Source organism: Argiope bruennichi, chromosome 7 (genome assembly GCF_947563725.1).
Source record: "Argiope bruennichi chromosome 7, qqArgBrue1.1, whole genome shotgun sequence".
Taxonomy (NCBI): Eukaryota; Metazoa; Arthropoda; class Arachnida; order Araneae; family Araneidae; genus Argiope; species Argiope bruennichi.
In genome coordinates this window covers 10,530,916-10,548,656 of record NC_079157.1, presented here as the reverse complement: position 1 = coordinate 10,548,656, position 17,741 = coordinate 10,530,916, and the positions used below count along the sequence as shown (strand labels likewise).

The 17,741-nt window shown below is 42.4% G+C and overlaps 4 non-coding genes across 4 annotated transcripts; all 4 read left to right on the top strand.

Annotated features, from left to right (window-relative positions):
* Positions 1 to 2,390: 2,390 nt before the first annotated feature.
* On the top strand, positions 2,391 to 2,463 carry Trnaf-gaa (transfer RNA phenylalanine (anticodon GAA)). The gene has a single exon. It is a non-coding gene; the product is annotated as a tRNA-Phe (tRNA).
* Positions 2,464 to 6,525: 4,062 nt separating this feature from the next.
* On the top strand, positions 6,526 to 6,598 carry Trnaf-gaa (transfer RNA phenylalanine (anticodon GAA)). The gene has a single exon. It is a non-coding gene; the product is annotated as a tRNA-Phe (tRNA).
* Positions 6,599 to 7,647: 1,049 nt separating this feature from the next.
* On the top strand, positions 7,648 to 7,720 carry Trnaf-gaa (transfer RNA phenylalanine (anticodon GAA)). Its single transcript has one exon. It is a non-coding gene; the product is annotated as a tRNA-Phe (tRNA).
* Positions 7,721 to 12,159: 4,439 nt separating this feature from the next.
* Positions 12,160 to 12,232, top strand: Trnaf-gaa (transfer RNA phenylalanine (anticodon GAA)). Its single transcript has one exon. It is a non-coding gene; the product is annotated as a tRNA-Phe (tRNA).
* Positions 12,233 to 17,741: the final 5,509 nt, after the last annotated feature.

The following is a 17,741-nucleotide window of genomic DNA, read 5'->3' as shown; positions in this document are numbered from 1 at the left end:
CTTGACAAACCACATTCGCTGAGTAACACAATTCTTCCTTAATGTATCTTCTCTCGTCCTTTTATGAACAAATAACATCTTGCTGATTCTTTCCATTTTCATTCTGGTAAAGCTGCTTTCCGATTTCTCCTAGGCGTGCCGAAATAGCTCAGTTGGGAGAGCGTTAGACTGAAGATCTAAAGGTCCCTGGTTCGATTCCGGGTTTCAGCAAGCGTAACTGTCCAAAGTAGTATAGTGGTCAGTATCCCCGCCTGAAAAGCGGGAGACTGGGGTTCGATTCCCCGCCGGGGAGTTTGTGATATATCAATAATCTTTATATTTTTATTGGATAACACTAATAATTCTACATGTGCGCTTTCGATTGACTTTAGAAATCTTGACAAACCACATTCGCTGAGTAACACAATTCTTTATTAGATGTATCTTCTCTCGTCCTTTTATGAACAAATAACATCTTGCTGATTCTTTCCAATTTCATTCTGGTAAAGCTGCTTTCCGATTTCTCCTAGGCGTGCCGAAATAGTTCAGTTGGGCGAGCGTTAGACTGAAGATCTAAAGGTCAAGGTTCGATCCCGGGTTTCGGCAAGCGTAACTGTCCTCGGTAGTATAGTGGTCAGTATCCCCGCCTGAAAAGCGGGAGACTGGGGTTCGATTCCCCGCCGGGGAGTTTGTTATATATCAATAATCTTTTTATTTTTATTGGATAACACTAATAATTCTACATGTGAGCTTTCGATTGACTTTAGAAATCCTGAGAAACCACATTCGCTGAGTAACACAATTCTTCCTTAGATGTATCTTCTCTCGTCCTTTTATGAACAAATAACATCTTGCTGATTCTTTCCAGTTTCATTCTGGTAAAGCTGCTTTCCGATCTCTCCTAGACGTGCCGAAATAGCTCAGTTGGGAGAGCGTTAGACTGAAGATCTAAAGGTCCCTGGTTCGATCCCGGGTTTCTTCAAGCGTAACTGTCCTGGGTAGTATATTGGTCAGTATCCCCGCCTGTCACGCGGGAGACCGGGGTTCGATTCCCCACCGGGGAGTTTGTGATATATCAATAATCTTTTTATTTTTATTGGATAACACTAATAATTCTACATGTGCGCTTTCGATTGACTTTAGAAATCTTGACAAACCACATTCGCTGAGTAACACAATTCTTCCTTAGATGTATCTTCTCTCGTCCTTTTATGAACAAATAACATCTTGCCCATTCTTTCCAATTTCATTCTGGTAAAGCTGCTTTCCGATTTCTCCTAGGCGTGCCGAAATAGCTCAGTTGGGAGTGCATCAGACTGAAGATCTAAAGGTCCCTGGTTCGATCCCGGGTTTGGGCAAGCGTAACTGTCCTCGGTAGTATAGTGGTCAGTATCCCCACCTGTCACGCGGGAGACCGGGGTTCGATTTCCCGCCGTCGAGTTTGCTATATTTCTTTAATCTTTTTATTTTTATTGGATAACACTAATAATTCTACATGTGCGCTTTCGATTGACTTTAGAAATCTTGACAAACCACATTCGCTGAGTAACACAATTCTGTATTAGATGTATCTTCTCTCGTCCTTTTATGAACAAATAACATCTTGCTGATTCTTTCCAGTTTCATTCTCGTAAAGCTGCTTTCCGATCTCTCCTAGGCGTGCCGAAATAGCTCAGTTGGGTGAGCGTTAGACTGAAGATCTAAAGGTCCCTGGTTCGATCCCGGGTTTCTTCAAGCGTAACTGTCCTCGGTAGTATATTGGTCAGTATCCCCGCCTGTCACGCGGGAGACCGGGGTTCGATTCCCCGCCGGGGAGTTTGTGATATATCAATAATCTTTTTATTTTTATTGGATAACACTAATAATTCTACATGTGCGCTTTCGATTGACTTTAGAAATCTTGACAAACCACATTCGCTGAGTAACACAATTCTTCCTTAGATGTATCTTCTCTCGTCCTTTTATGAACAAATAACATTTGGTGATTCTTTCCAATTTCATTCTGGTAAAGCTGCTTTCCGATTTCTCCTAGGCGTGCCGAAACAGTTCAGTTGGGCGAGCGTGAGACTGAAGTTCTAAAGGTCCCTGGTTCGATCCCGGGTTTCTGCAAGCGTAATTGTCCTCGGTAGTATAGTGGTCAGTATCCCCGCCTGAAAAGCGGGAGACTGGGGTTCGATTACCGCCGGGGAGTTTGTGATATATCAATAATCTTTTTATTTTTATTGGATAACACTAATAATTCTACATGTGCGCTTTCTATTGACTTTAGAAATCTTGACAAACCACATTCGCTGAGTAACACAATTCTTCCTTAGATGTATCTTCTCTCGTCCTTTTATGAACAAATAACATCTTGCTGATTCTTTCCAATTTCATTCTGGTAAAGCTGCTTTCCGATTTCTCCTAGGCGTGCCGAAATAGCTCAGTTGGGAGAGCGTTAGACTGAAGATCTAAAGGTCCCTGGTTCGATCCCGGGTTTCGGCAAGCGTAATTGTCCTCGGTAGTATAGTGGTCAGTATCCCCGCCTGTCACGTGGGAGACCGGGGTTCGATTCCCCGCCGGGGAGTTTGCGATATTTCTTTAATCTTTTTATTTTTATTGGATAACACTAATAATTCTACATGTGCGCTTTCGATTGACTTTAGAAATCTTGATAAACCACATTCGCTGAGTAACACAATTCTTTATTAGATGTATCTTCTCTCGTCCTTTTATGAACAAATAACATCTTGCTGATTCTTTCCAGTTTCATTCTGGTAAAGCTGTTTTCCGATTTCTCCTAGGCGTGCCGAAATAGCTCAGTTGGGAGAGCGTTAGACTGAAGATCTAACGGTCCCTGGTTCGATCCCGGGTTTCTTCAAGCGTAACTGTCCTCGGTAGTATAGTGGTCAGTATCCCCACCTGTCACGCGGGAGACCGGGGTTCGATTCCCCGCCGGGGAGTTTGCTATATTTCTTCAATCTTTTTATTTTTATTGGATAACACTAATAATTCTACATGTGCGCTTTCGATTGACTTTAGAAATCTTGACAAACCACATTCGCTGAGTAACACAATTCTTCCTTAGATGTATCTTCTCTCGTCCTTTTATGAACAAATAACATCTTGCTGATTCTTTCCAATTTCAATCTGGTAACGCTGCTTTCCGATCGCTCCTAGGCGTGCCGAAATAGTTCAGTTGGGAGAGCGTTAGACTGAAGATCTAAAGGTCCTTGGTTCGATCCTTGGTGTTGGCAAGCGTAACTGTCCTCGGTAGTATAGTGGTCAGTATCCCCGCCTGTCACGCGGGAGACCGGGGTTCGATTCCCCGCAGGGGAGTTTGCGATATAACATTAATCTTTTTATTTTTATTGGATAACACTAATAATTCTACATGTGCGCTTTCGATTGACTTTAGAAATCTTGACAAACCACATTCGCTGAGTAACACAATTCTGTATTAGATGTATCTTCTCTCGTCCTTTTATGAACAAATAACATCTTGCTGATTCTTTCCAGTTTCATTCTCGTAAAGCTGCTTTCCGATCTCTCCTAGACGTGCCGAAATAGCTCAGTTGGGAGAGCGTTAGACTGAAGATCTAAAGGTCCCTGGTTCGATCCCGGGTTTCTTCAAGCGTAACTGTCCTCGGTAGTATATTGGTCAGTATCCCCGCCTGTCACGCGGGAGACCGGGGTTCGATTCCCCACCGGGGAGTTTGTGATATATCAATAATCTTTTTATTTTTATTGGATAACACTAATAATTCTACATGTGCGCTTTCGATTGACTTTAGAAATCTTGACAAACCACATTCGCTGAGTAACACAATTCTTCCTTAGATGTATCTTCTCCCGTCCTTTTATGAACAAATAACATCTTGCCCATTCTTTCCAATTTCATTCTGGTAAAGCTGCTTTCCGATTTCTCCTAGGCGTGCCGAAATAGCTCAGTTGGGAGTGCATCAGACTGAAGATCTAAAGGTCCCTGGTTCGATCCCGGGTTTGGGCAAGCGTAACTGTCCTCGGTAGTATAGTGGTCAGTATCCCCACCTGTCACGCGGGAGACCGGGGTTCGATTTCCCGCCGTCGAGTTTGCTATATTTCTTTAATCTTTTTTATTTTTATTGGATAACACTAATAATTCTACATGTGCGCTTTCGATTGACTTTAGAAATCTTGACAAACCACATTCGCTGAGTAACACAATCCTTCCTTAGATGTATCTTCTCTCGTCCTTTTATGAACAAATAACATCTTGCTGATTCTTTCCAATTTCATTCTGGTAAAGCTGCTTTCCGATCGCTCCTAGGCGTGCCGAAATAGTTCAGTTGGGAGAGCGTTAGACTGAAGATCTAAAGGTCCTTGGTTCGATCCTTGGTGTTGGCAAGCGTAACTGTCCTCGGTAGTATAGTGGTCAGTATCCCCGCCTGTCACGCTGGAGACCGGGGTTCGATTCCAAGCCGGGGAGTTTGCGATATAACATTAATCTTTTTATTTTTATTGGATAACACTAATAATTCTACATGTGCGCTTTCGATTGACTTTAGAAATCTTGACAAACCACATTCGCTGAGTAACACAATTCTTTATTAGATGTATCTTCTCTCGTCCTTTTATGAACAAATAACATCTTGCTGATTCTTTCCAATTTCATTCTGGTAAAGCTGCTTTCCGATTTCTCCTAGGCGTGCCGAAATAGTTCAGTTGGGCGAGCGTTATACTGAAGATCTAAAGGTCCCTGGTTCGATCCCTGGTTTCGGCAAGCGTAACTGTCCTCGGTAGTATAGTGGTCAGTATCCCCGCCTGAAAAGCGGGAGACTGGGGTTCGATTCCCCTCCGGGGAGTTTGTGATATATCAATAATCTTTTTATTTTTATTGGATAACACTAATAATTTTACATGTGCGCTTTCGATTGACTTTAGAAATCTTGAGAAACCACATTCGCTGAGTAACACAATTCTTCCTTAGATGTATCTTCTCTCGTCCTTTTATGAACAAATAACATCTTGCTGATTCTTTCCAGTTTCAATCTGGAAAAGCTGCTTTCCGATTTCTCCCAGGCGTGCCGAAATAGCTCAGTTGGGAGAGCGTTAGACTGAAGATCTAACGGTCCCTTGTTCGATCCCGGGTTTCGGCAAGCGTAACTGTCCTCGGTAGTATAGTGGTCAGTATCCCAGCCTGTCCCGCGGGAGACCGGGGTTCGATTCCCCGCCGGGGAGTTTGCGATATAACATTAATCTTTTTATTTTTATTGGATAACACTAATAATTCTACATGTGCGCTTTCGATTGACTTTAGAAATCTTGACAAACCACATTCGCTGAGTAACACAATTCTTTATTAGATGTATCTTCTCTCGTCCTTTTATGAACAAATAACATCTTGCTGATACTTTCCAATTTCATTCTGGTAAAGCTGCTTTCCGATTTCTCCTAGGCGTGCCGAAATAGTTCAGTTGGGCGAGCGTTAGACTGAATATCTAAAGGTCCCTGGTTCGATCCCGGGTTTCGGCAAGCGTAACTGTCCTCGGTAGTATAGTGGTCAGTATCCCCGCCTGAAAAGCGGGAGACTGGGGTTCGATTCCCCGTCGGGGAGTATGTGATATATCAATAATCTTTTTATTTTTATTGGATAACACTAATAATTCTACATGTGCGCTTTCGATTGACTTTAGAAATCTTGACAAACCACATTCGCTGAGTAACACAATTCTTCCTTAATGTATCTTCTCTCGTCCTTTTATGAACAAATAACATCTTGCTGATTCTTTCCAGTTTCATTCTGGTAAAGCTGCTTTCCGATTTCTCCTAGGCGTGCCGAAATAGCTCAGTTGGGAGAGCGTTAGACTGAAGATCTAAAGGTCCCTGGTTCGATTCCGGGTTTCAGCAAGCGTAACTGTCCAAAGTAGTATAGTGGTCAGTATCCCCGCCTGAAAAGCGGGAGACTGGGGTTCGATTCCCCGCCGGGGAGTTTGTGATATATCAATAATCTTTATATTTTTATTGGATAACACTAATAATTCTACATGTGCGCTTTCGATTGACTTTAGAAATCTTGACAAACCACATTCGCTGAGTAACACAATTCTTTATTAGATGTATCTTCTCTCGTCCTTTTATGAACAAATAACATCTTGCTGATTCTTTCCAATTTCATTCTGGTAAAGCTGCTTTCCGATTTCTCCTAGGCGTGCCGAAATAGTTCAGTTGGGCGAGCGTTAGACTGAAGATCTAAAGGTCAAGGTTCGATCCCGGGTTTCGGCAAGCGTAACTGTCCTCGGTAGTATAGTGGTCAGTATCCCCGCCTGAAAAGCGGGAGACTGGGGTTCGATTCCCCGCCGGGGAGTTTGTTATATATCAATAATCTTTTTATTTTTATTGGATAACACTAATAATTCTACATGTGCGCTTTCGATTGACTTTAGAAATCCTGAGAAACCACATTCGCTGAGTAACACAATTCTTCCTTAGATGTATCTTCTCTCGTCCTTTTATGAACAAATAACATCTTGCTGATTCTTTCCAGTTTCATTCTGGAAAAGCTGCTTTCCGATTTCTCCTAGGCGTGCCGAAATAGCTCAGTTGGAAGAGCGTTAGACTGAAGATCTAACGGTCCCTGGTTCGATCCCGGGTTTCGGCAAGCGTAACTGTCCTCGGTAGTATAGTGGTCAGTATCTCCGACTTAGACGCGGGAGACCGGGGTTCGATTCACCGCAGGGGAGTTTGTGATATATCAATAATCTTTTTATTTTTATTGGATAACACTAATAATTCTACATGTGCGCTTTCGATTGACTTTAGAAATCTTGACAAACCACATTCGCTGAGTAACACAATTCTTCCTTAGATGTATCTTCTCTCGTCCTTTTATGAACAAATAACATCGTGCTGATTCTTTCCAGTTTCATTCTGGTAAAGCTGCTTTCCGATTTCTCCTAGGCGTGCCGAAATAGCTCAGTTGGGAGAGCGTTAGAATGAAGATCTAAAGGTCCCTGGTTCGACCCCGCGTTTCAGCAAGCGTAACTGTCCTCGGCAGTATAGTGGTCAGTATCCCCGCCTGAAAAGCGGGAGACTGGGGTTCGATTCCCCGCCGGGGAGTTTGTGATATATCAATAATCTTTATAGTTTTATTGGATAACACTAATAATTCTACATGTGCGCTTTCGATTGACTTTAGAAATCTTGACAAACCACATTCGCTGAGTAACATAATTCTTTATTAGATGTATCTTCTCTCGTCCTTTTATGAACAAATAGCATCTTGCTGATTCTTTCCAATTTCATTCTGGTAAAGCTGCTTTCCGATTTCTCCTAGGCGTGCCGAAACAGTTCAGTTGGGCGAGCGTGAGACTGAAGTTCTAAAGGTCCCTGGTTCGATCCCGGGTTTCTGCAAGCGTAATTGTCCTCGGTAGTATAGTGGTCAGTATCCCAGCCTGAAAAGCGGGAGACTGGGGTTCGATTCCCCGCCGGGGAGTTTGTGATATATCAATAATCTTTTTATGGGATAACACTAATAATTCTACATGTGCGCTTTCGATTGACTTTAGAAATCTTGACAAACCACATTCGCTGAGTAACACAATTCTTCCTTAGATGTATCTTCTCTCGTCCTTTTATGAACAAATAACATCTTGCTGATTCTTTCCAGTTTCATTCTGGTAAAGCTGCTTTCCGATTTCTCCTAGGCGTGCCGAAATGGCTCAGTTGGGAGAGCGTTAGACTGAAGATCTAACGGTCCCTGGTTCGATCCCGGGTTTCGGCAAGCGTAACTTTCCTCGGTAGTATAGTGGTCATTATCCCCGCCTGTCACGCGGGAGACCGGGGTTCGATTCCCCGCCTTGGAGTTTGCGAGATAACATTAATCTTTTTATTTTTATTGGATAACACTAATAATTCTACATGTGCTCTTTCGATTGACTTTAGAAATCTTGACAAACCACATTCGCTGAGTAACACAATTCTTTATTAGATGTATCCTCTCTCGTCCTTTTATGAACAAATAACATCTTGCTGATTCTTTCCAATTTCATTCTGGTAAAGCTGCTTTCCGATTTCTCCTAGGCGTGCCGAAATAGCTCAGTTGGGAGAGCGTTAGACTGAAGATCTAAAGGTCCCTGGTTCGATGCCGGGTTTCGGCAAGCGTAACTGCCCTCGATAGTATAGTGGTCAGTATCTCCGACTGAGACGCGGGAGACCGGGGTTCGATTCCCCGCAGGGGAGTTTATGATATATCAATAATCTTTTTATTTTTATTGGATAACACTAATAATTCTACATGTGCTCTTTCGATTGACTTTAGAAATCTTGACAAACCACATTCGCTGAGTAACACAATTCTTTATTAGATGTATCTTCTCTCGTCCTTTTATGAACAAATAACATCTTGCTGATTCTTTCCAATTTCATTCTGGTAAAGCTGCTTTCAGATTTCTCCTAGGCGTGCCGAAATAGCTCAGTTGGGAGAGCGTTAGACTGAAGATCTAAAGGTCCCTGGTTCGATGCCGGGTTTCGGCAAGCGTAACTGTCCTCGGTAGTATAGTGGTCAGTATCTCCGACTGAGACGCGGGAGACCGGGGTTCGATTCCCCGCAGGGGAGTTTGTGATATATCAATAATCTTTTTATTTTTATTGGATAACACTAATAATTCTACATGTGCGCTTTCGATTGACTTTAGAAATCTTGACAAACCACATTCGCTGAGTAACACAATTCTTCCTTAGATGTATCTTCTCCCGTCCTTTTATGAACAAATAACATCTTGCACATTCTTTAAAGTTTCATTCTGGAAAAGCTGCTTTCCGATTTCTTCTAGGCGTGACGAAATAGCTCAGTTGGGAGAGCGTTAGACTGAAGATCTAACGGTCCCTGGTTCGATCCCGGGTTTCGGCAAGCGTAACTGTCCTCGTTAGTATAGTGGTCAGTATCGACGCCTGTCACGTGGGAGACCGGGGTTCGATTCCCCGCCGGTGAGTTTGCGATATTTCTTTAATCTTTTTATTTTTATTGGATAACACTAATAATTCTACATGTGCTCTTTCGATTGACTTTAGAAATCTTGACAAACCACATTCGCTGAGTAATACAATTCTTCCTTAGATGTATCTTCTCTCGTCCTTTTATGAAAATATAACATTTTGCACATTCTTTAAAGTTTCCTTCTGGAAAAGCTGCTTTCCGATTTCTCCTAGGCGTGCCGAAATAGCTCAGTTGGGAGAGCGTTAGACTGAAGATCTAACGGTCCCTGGTTCGATCCCGGGTTTCTTCAAGCGTAACTGTCCTCGGTAGTATATTGGTCAGTATCCCCGCCTGTCACGCGGGAGACCGGGGTTCGATTCCCCACCGGGGAGTTTGTGATATATCAATAATCTTTTTATTTTTATTGGATAACACTAATAATTCTACATGTGCGCTTTCGATTGACTTTAGAAATCTTGACAAACCACATTCGCTGAGTAACACAATTCTTCCTTAGATGTATCTTCTCTCGTCCTTTTATGAACAAATAACATCTTGCCCATTCTTTCCAATTTCATTCTGGTAAAGCTGCTTTCCGATTTCTCCTAGGCGTGCCGAAATAGCTCAGTTGGGAGTGCATCAGACTGAAGATCTAAAGGTCCCTGGTTCGATCCCGGGTTTGGGCAAGCGTAACTGTCCTCGGTAGTATAGTGGTCAGTATCCCCACCTGTCACGCGGGAGACCGGGGTTCGATTTCCCGCCGTCGAGTTTGCTATATTTCTTTAATCTTTTTTATTTTTATTGGATAACACTAATAATTCTACATGTGCGCTTTCGATTGACTTTAGAAATCTTGACAAACCACATTCGCTGAGTAACACAATCCTTCCTTAGATGTATCTTCTCTCGTCCTTTTATGAACAAATAACATCTTGCTGATTCTTTCCAATTTCATTCTGGTAAAGCTGCTTTCCGATCGCTCCTAGGCGTGCCGAAATAGTTCAGTTGGGAGAGCGTTAGACTGAAGATCTAAAGGTCCTTGGTTCGATCCTTGGTGTTGGCAAGCGTAACTGTCCTCGGTAGTATAGTGGTCAGTATCCCCGCCTGTCACGCTGGAGACCGGGGTTCGATTCCAAGCCGGGGAGTTTGCGATATAACATTAATCTTTTTATTTTTATTGGATAACACTAATAATTCTACATGTGCGCTTTCGATTGACTTTAGAAATCTTGACAAACCACATTCGCTGAGTAACACAATTCTTTATTAGATGTATCTTCTCTCGTCCTTTTATGAACAAATAACATCTTGCTGATTCTTTCCAATTTCATTCTGGTAAAGCTGCTTTCCGATTTCTCCTAGGCGTGCCGAAATAGTTCAGTTGGGCGAGCGTTATACTGAAGATCTAAAGGTCCCTGGTTCGATCCCTGGTTTCGGCAAGCGTAACTGTCCTCGGTAGTATAGTGGTCAGTATCCCCGCCTGAAAAGCGGGAGACTGGGGTTCGATTCCCCTCCGGGGAGTTTGTTATATATCAATAATCTTTTTATTTTTATTGGATAACACTAATAATTTTACATGTGCGCTTTCGATTGACTTTAGAAATCTTGAGAAACCACATTCGCCGAGTAACACAATTCTTCCTTAGATGTATCTTCTCTCGTCCTTTTATGAACAAATAACATCTTGCTGATTCTTTCCAGTTTCAATCTGGAAAAGCTGCTTTTCGATTTCTCCTAGGCGTGCCGAAATAGCTCAGTTGGGAGAGCGTTAGACTGAAGATCTAACGGTCCCTTGTTCGATCCCGGGTTTCGGCAAGCGTAACTGTCCTCGGTAGTATAGTGGTCAGTATCCCAGCCTGTCCCGCGGGAGACCGGGGTTCGATTCCCCGCCGGGGAGTTTGCGATATAACATTAATCTTTTTATTTTTATTGGATAACACTAATAATTCTACATGTGCGCTTTCGATTGACTTTAGAAATCTTGACAAACCACATTCGCTGAGTAACACAATTCTTTATTAGATGTATCTTCTCTCGTCCTTTTATGAACAAATAACATCTTGCTGATACTTTCCAATTTCATTCTGGTAAAGCTGCTTTCCGATTTCTCCTAGGCGTGCCGAAATAGTTCAGTTGGGCGAGCGTTAGACTGAATATCTAAAGGTCCCTGGTTCGATCCCGGGTTTCGGCAAGCGTAACTGTCCTCGGTAGTATAGTGGTCAGTATCCCCGCCTGAAAAGCGGGAGACTGGGGTTCGATTCCCCGTCGGGGAGTATGTGATATATCAATAATCTTTTTATTTTTATTGGATAACACTAATAATTCTACATGTGCGCTTTCGATTGACTTTAGAAATCTTGACAAACCACATTCGCTGAGTAACACAATTCTTCCTTAATGTATCTTCTCTCGTCCTTTTATGAACAAATAACATCTTGCTGATTCTTTCCAGTTTCATTCTGGTAAAGCTGCTTTCCGATTTCTCCTAGGCGTGCCGAAATAGCTCAGTTGGGAGAGCGTTAGACTGAAGATCTAAAGGTCCCTGGTTCGATTCCGGGTTTCAGCAAGCGTAACTGTCCAAAGTAGTATAGTGGTCAGTATCCCCGCCTGAAAAGCGGGAGACTGGGGTTCGATTCCCCGCCGGGGAGTTTGTGATATATCAATAATCTTTATATTTTTATTGGATAACACTAATAATTCTACATGTGCGCTTTCGATTGACTTTAGAAATCTTGACAAACCACATTCGCTGAGTAACACAATTCTTCCTTAGATGTATCTTCTCTCGTCCTTTTATGAACAAATAACATCGTGCTGATTCTTTCCAGTTTCATTCTGGTAAAGCTGCTTTCCGATTTCTCCTAGGCGTGCCGAAATAGCTCAGTTGGGAGAGCGTTAGAATGAAGATCTAAAGGTCCCTGGTTCGATCCCGGGTTTCAGCAAGCGTAACTGTCCTCGGCAGTATAGTGATCAGTATCCCCGCCTGAAAAGCGGGAGACTGGGGTTCGATTCCCCGCCGGGGAGTTTGTGATATATCAATAATCTTTATAGTTTTATTGGATAACACTAATAATTCTACATGTGCGCTTTCGATTGACTTTAGAAATCTTGACAAACCACATTCGCTGAGTAACATAATTCTTTATTAGATGTATCTTCTCTCGTCCTTTTATGAACAAATAGCATCTTGCTGCTTCTTTCCAATTTCATTCTGGTAAAGATGCTTTCCGATTTCTCCTAGGCGTGCCGAAATAGCTCAGTTGGAAGAGCGTTAGACTGAAGATCTAACGGTCCCTGGTTCGATCCCGGGTTTCGGCAAGCGTAACTGTCCTCGGTAGTATAGTGGTCAGTATCTCCGACTTAGACGCGGGAGACCGGGGTTCGATTCACCGCAGGGGAGTTTGTGATATATCAATAATCTTTTTATTTTTATTGGATAACACTAATAATTCTACATGTGCGCTTTCGATTGACTTTAGAAATCTTGACAAACCACATTCGCTGAGTAACACAATTCTTCCTTAGATGTATCTTCTCTCGTCCTTTTATGAACAAATAACATCGTGCTGATTCTTTCCAGTTTCATTCTGGTAAAGCTGCTTTCCGATTTCTCCTAGGCGTGCCGAAATAGCTCAGTTGGGAGAGCGTTAGAATGAAGATCTAAAGGTCCCTGGTTCGATCCCGGGTTTCAGCAAGCGTAACTGTCCTCGGCAGTATAATGATCAGTATCCCCGCCTGAAAAGCGGGAGACTGGGGTTCGATTCCCCGCCGGGGAGTTTGTGATATATCAATAATCTTTATAGTTTTATTGGATAACACTAATAATTCTACATGTGCGCTTTCGATTGACTTTAGAAATCTTGACAAACCACATTCGCTGAGTAACATAATTCTTTATTAGATGTATCTTCTCTCGTCCTTTTATGAACAAATAGCATCTTGCTGATTCTTTCCAATTTCATTCTGGTAAAGATGCTTTCCGATTTCTCCTAGGCGTGCCGAAACAGTTCAGTTGGGCGAGCGTGAGACTGAAGTTCTAAAGGTCCCTGGTTCGATCCCGGGTTTCTGCAAGCGTAATTGTCCTCGGTAGTATAATGGTCAGTATCCCAGCCTGAAAAGCGGGAGACTGGGGTTCGATTCCCCGCCGGAGAGTTTGTGATATATCAATAATCTTTTTATGGGATAACACTAATAATTCTACATGTGCGCTTTCTATTGACTTTAGAAATCTTGACAAACCACATTCGCTGAGTAACACAATTCTTCCTTAGATGTATCTTCTCTCGTCCTTTTATGAACAAATAACATCTTGCTGATTCTTTCCAGTTTCATTCTGGTAAAGCTGCTTTCCGATTTCTCCTAGGCGTGCCGAAATGGCTCAGTTGGGAGAGCGTTAGACTGAAGATCTAAAGGTCCCTGGTTCGATGCCGGGTTTCGGCAAGCGTAACTGCCCTCGATAGTATAGTGGTCAGTATCTCCGACTGAGACGCGGGAGACCGGGGTTCGATTCCCCGCAGGGGAGTTTATGATATATCAATAATCTTTTTATTTTTATTGGATAACACTAATAATTCTACATGTGCTCTTTCGATTGACTTTAGAAATCTTGACAAACCACATTCGCTGAGTAACACAATTCTTTATTAGATGTATCTTCTCTCGTCCTTTTATGAACAAATAACATCTTGCTGATTCTTTCCAATTTCATTCTGGTAAAGCTGCTTTCAGATTTCTCCTAGGCGTGCCGAAATAGCTCAGTTGGGAGAGCGTTAGACTGAAGATCTAAAGGTCCCTGGTTCGATGCCGGGTTTCGGCAAGCGTAACTGTCCTCGGTAGTATAGTGGTCAGTATCTCCGACTGAGACGCGGGAGACCGGGGTTCGATTCCCCGCAGGGGAGTTTGTGATATATCAATAATCTTTTTATTTTTATTGGATAACACTAATAATTCTACATGTGCGCTTTCGATTGACTTTAGAAATCTTGACAAACCACATTCGCTGAGTAACACAATTCTTCCTTAGATGTATCTTCTCCCGTCCTTTTATGAACAAATAACATCTTGCACATTCTTTAAAGTTTCATTCTGGAAAAGCTGCTTTCCGATTTCTTCTAGGCGTGACGAAATAGCTCAGTTGGGAGAGCGTTAGACTGAAGATCTAACGGTCCCTGGTTCGATCCCGGGTTTCGGCAAGCGTAACTGTCCTCGTTAGTATAGTGGTCAGTATCGACGCCTGTCACGTGGGAGACCGGGGTTCGATTCCCCGCCGGTGAGTTTGCGATATTTCTTTAATCTTTTTATTTTTATTGGATAACACTAATAATTCTACATGTGCTCTTTCGATTGACTTTAGAAATCTTGACAAACCACATTCGCTGAGTAATACAATTCTTCCTTAGATGTATCTTCTCTCGTCCTTTTATGAAAATATAACATTTTGCACATTCTTTAAAGTTTCCTTCTGGAAAAGCTGCTTTCCGATTTCTCCTAGGCGTGCCGAAATAGCTCAGTTGGGAGAGCGTTAGACTGAAGATCTAACGGTCCCTGGTTCGATCCCGGGTTTATTCAAGCGTAACTGTCCTCGGTAGTATATTGGTCAGTATCCCCGCCTGTCACGCGGGAGACCGGGGTTCGATTCCCCACCGGGGAGTTTGTGATATATCAATAATCTTTTTATTTTTATTGGATAACACTAATAATTCTACATGTGCGCTTTCGATTGACTTTAGAAATCTTGACAAACCACATTCGCTGAGTAACACAATTCTTCCTTAGATGTATCTTCTCTCGTCCTTTTATGAACAAATAACATCTTGCCCATTCTTTCCAATTTCATTCTGGTAAAGCTGCTTTCCGATTTCTCCTAGGCGTGCCGAAATAGCTCAGTTGGGAGTGCATCAGACTGAAGATCTAAAGGTCCGTGGTTCGATCCCGGGTTTGGGCAAGCGTAACTGTCCTCGGTAGTATAGTGGTCAGTATCCCCACCTGTCACGCGGGAGACCGGGGTTCGATTTCCCGCCGTCGAGTTTGCTATATTTCTTTAATCTTTTTTATTTTTATTGGATAACACTAATAATTCTACATGTGCGCTTTCGATTGACTTTAGAAATCTTGACAAACCACATTCGCTGAGTAACACAATCCTTCCTTAGATGTATCTTCTCTCGTCCTTTTATGAACAAATAACATCTTGCTGATTCTTTCCAATTTCATTCTGGTAAAGCTGCTTTCCGATCGCTCCTAGGCGTGCCGAAATAGTTCAGTTGGGAGAGCGTTAGACTGAAGATCTAAAGGTCCTTGGTTCGATCCTTGGTGTTGGCAAGCGTAACTGTCCTCGGTAGTATAGTGGTCAGTATCCCCGCCTGTCACGCTGGAGACCGGGGTTCGATTCCAAGCCGGGGAGTTTGCGATATAACATTAATCTTTTTATTTTTATTGGATAACACTAATAATTCTACATGTGCGCTTTCGATTGACTTTAGAAATCTTGACAAACCACATTCGCTGAGTAACACAATTCTTTATTAGATGTATCTTCTCTCGTCCTTTTATGAACAAATAACATCTTGCTGATTCTTTCCAATTTCATTCTGGTAAAGCTGCTTTCCGATTTCTCCTAGGCGTGCCGAAATAGTTCAGTTGGGCGAGCGTTATACTGAAGATCTAAAGGTCCCTGGTTCGATCCCTGGTTTCGGCAAGCGTAACTGTCCTCGGTAGTATAGTGGTCAGTATCCCCGCCTGAAAAGCGGGAGACTGGGGTTCGATTCCCCTCCGGGGAGTTTGTTATATATCAATAATCTTTTTATTTTTATTGGATAACACTAATAATTTTACATGTGCGCTTTCGATTGACTTTAGAAATCTTGAGAAACCACATTCGCTGAGTAACACAATTCTTCCTTAGATGTATCTTCTCTCGTCCTTTTATGAACAAATAGCATCTTGCTGATTCTTTCCAATTTCATTCTGGTAAAGATGCTTTCCGATTTCTCCTAGGCGTGCCGAAACAGTTCAGTTGGGCGAGCGTGAGACTGAAGTTCTAAATGTCCCTGGTTCGATCCCGGGTTTCTGCAAGCGTAATTGTCCTCGGTAGTATAATGGTCAGTATCCCAGCCTGAAAAGCGGGAGACTGGGGTTCGATTCCCCGCCGGAGAGTTTGTGATATATCAATAATCTTTTTATGGGATAACACTAATAATTCTACATGTGCGCTTTCGATTGACTTTAGAAATCTTGACAAACCACATTCGCTGAGTAACACAATTCTTCCTTAGATGTATCTTCTCTCGTCCTTTTATGAACAAATAACATCTTGCTGATTCTTTCCAGTTTCAATCTGGAAAAGCTGCTTTTCGATTTCTCCTAGGCGTGCCGAAATAGCTCAGTTGGGAGAGCGTTAGACTGAAGATCTAACGGTCCCTTGTTCGATCCCGGGTTTCGGCAAGCGTAACTGTCCTCGGTAGTATAGTGGTCAGTATCCCAGCCTGTCCCGCGGGAGACCGGGGTTCGATTCCCCGCCGGGGAGTTTGCGATATAACATTAATCTTTTTATTTTTATTGGATAACACTAATAATTCTACATGTGCGCTTTCGATTGACTTTAGAAATCTTGACAAACCACATTCGCTGAGTAACACAATTCTTTATTAGATGTATCTTCTCTCGTCCTTTTATGAACAAATAACATCTTGCTGATACTTTCCAATTTCATTCTGGTAAAGCTGCTTTCCGATTTCTCCTAGGCGTGCCGAAATAGTTCAGTTGGGCGAGCGTTAGACTGAATATCTAAAGGTCCCTGGTTCGATCCCGGGTTTCGGCAAGCGTAACTGTCCTCGGTAGTATAGTGGTCAGTATCCCCGCCTGAAAAGCGGGAGACTGGGGTTCGATTCCCCGTCGGGGAGTATGTGATATATCAATAATCTTTTTATTTTTATTGGATAACACTAATAATTCTACATGTGCGCTTTCGATTGACTTTAGAAATCTTGACAAACCACATTCGCTGAGTAACACAATTCTTCCTTAATGTATCTTCTCTCGTCCTTTTATGAACAAATAACATCTTGCTGATTCTTTCCAGTTTCATTCTGGTAAAGCTGCTTTCCGATTTCTCCTAGGCGTGCCGAAATAGCTCAGTTGGGAGAGCGTTAGACTGAAGATCTAAAGGTCCCTGGTTCGATTCCGGGTTTCAGCAAGCGTAACTGTCCAAAGTAGTATAGTGGTCAGTATCCCCGCCTGAAAAGCGGGAGACTGGGGTTCGATTCCCCGCCGGGGAGTTTGTGATATATCAATAATCTTTATATTTTTATTGGATAACACTAATAATTCTACATGTGCGCTTTCGATTGACTTTAGAAATCTTGACAAACCACATTCGCTGAGTAACACAATTCTTCCTTAGATGTATCTTCTCTCGTCCTTTTATGAACAAATAACATCGTGCTGATTCTTTCCAGTTTCATTCTGGTAAAGCTGCTTTCCGATTTCTCCTAGGCGTGCCGAAATAGCTCAGTTGGGAGAGCGTTAGAATGAAGATCTAAAGGTCCCTGGTTCGATCCCGGGTTTCAGCAAGCGTAACTGTCCTCGGCAGTATAGTGATCAGTATCCCCGCCTGAAAAGCGGGAGACTGGGGTTCGATTCCCCGCCGGGGAGTTTGTGATATATCAATAATCTTTATAGTTTTATTGGATAACACTAATAATTCTACATGTGCGCTTTCGATTGACTTTAGAAATCTTGACAAACCACATTCGCTGAGTAACATAATTCTTTATTAGATGTATCTTCTCTCGTCCTTTTATGAACAAATAGCATCTTGCTGATTCTT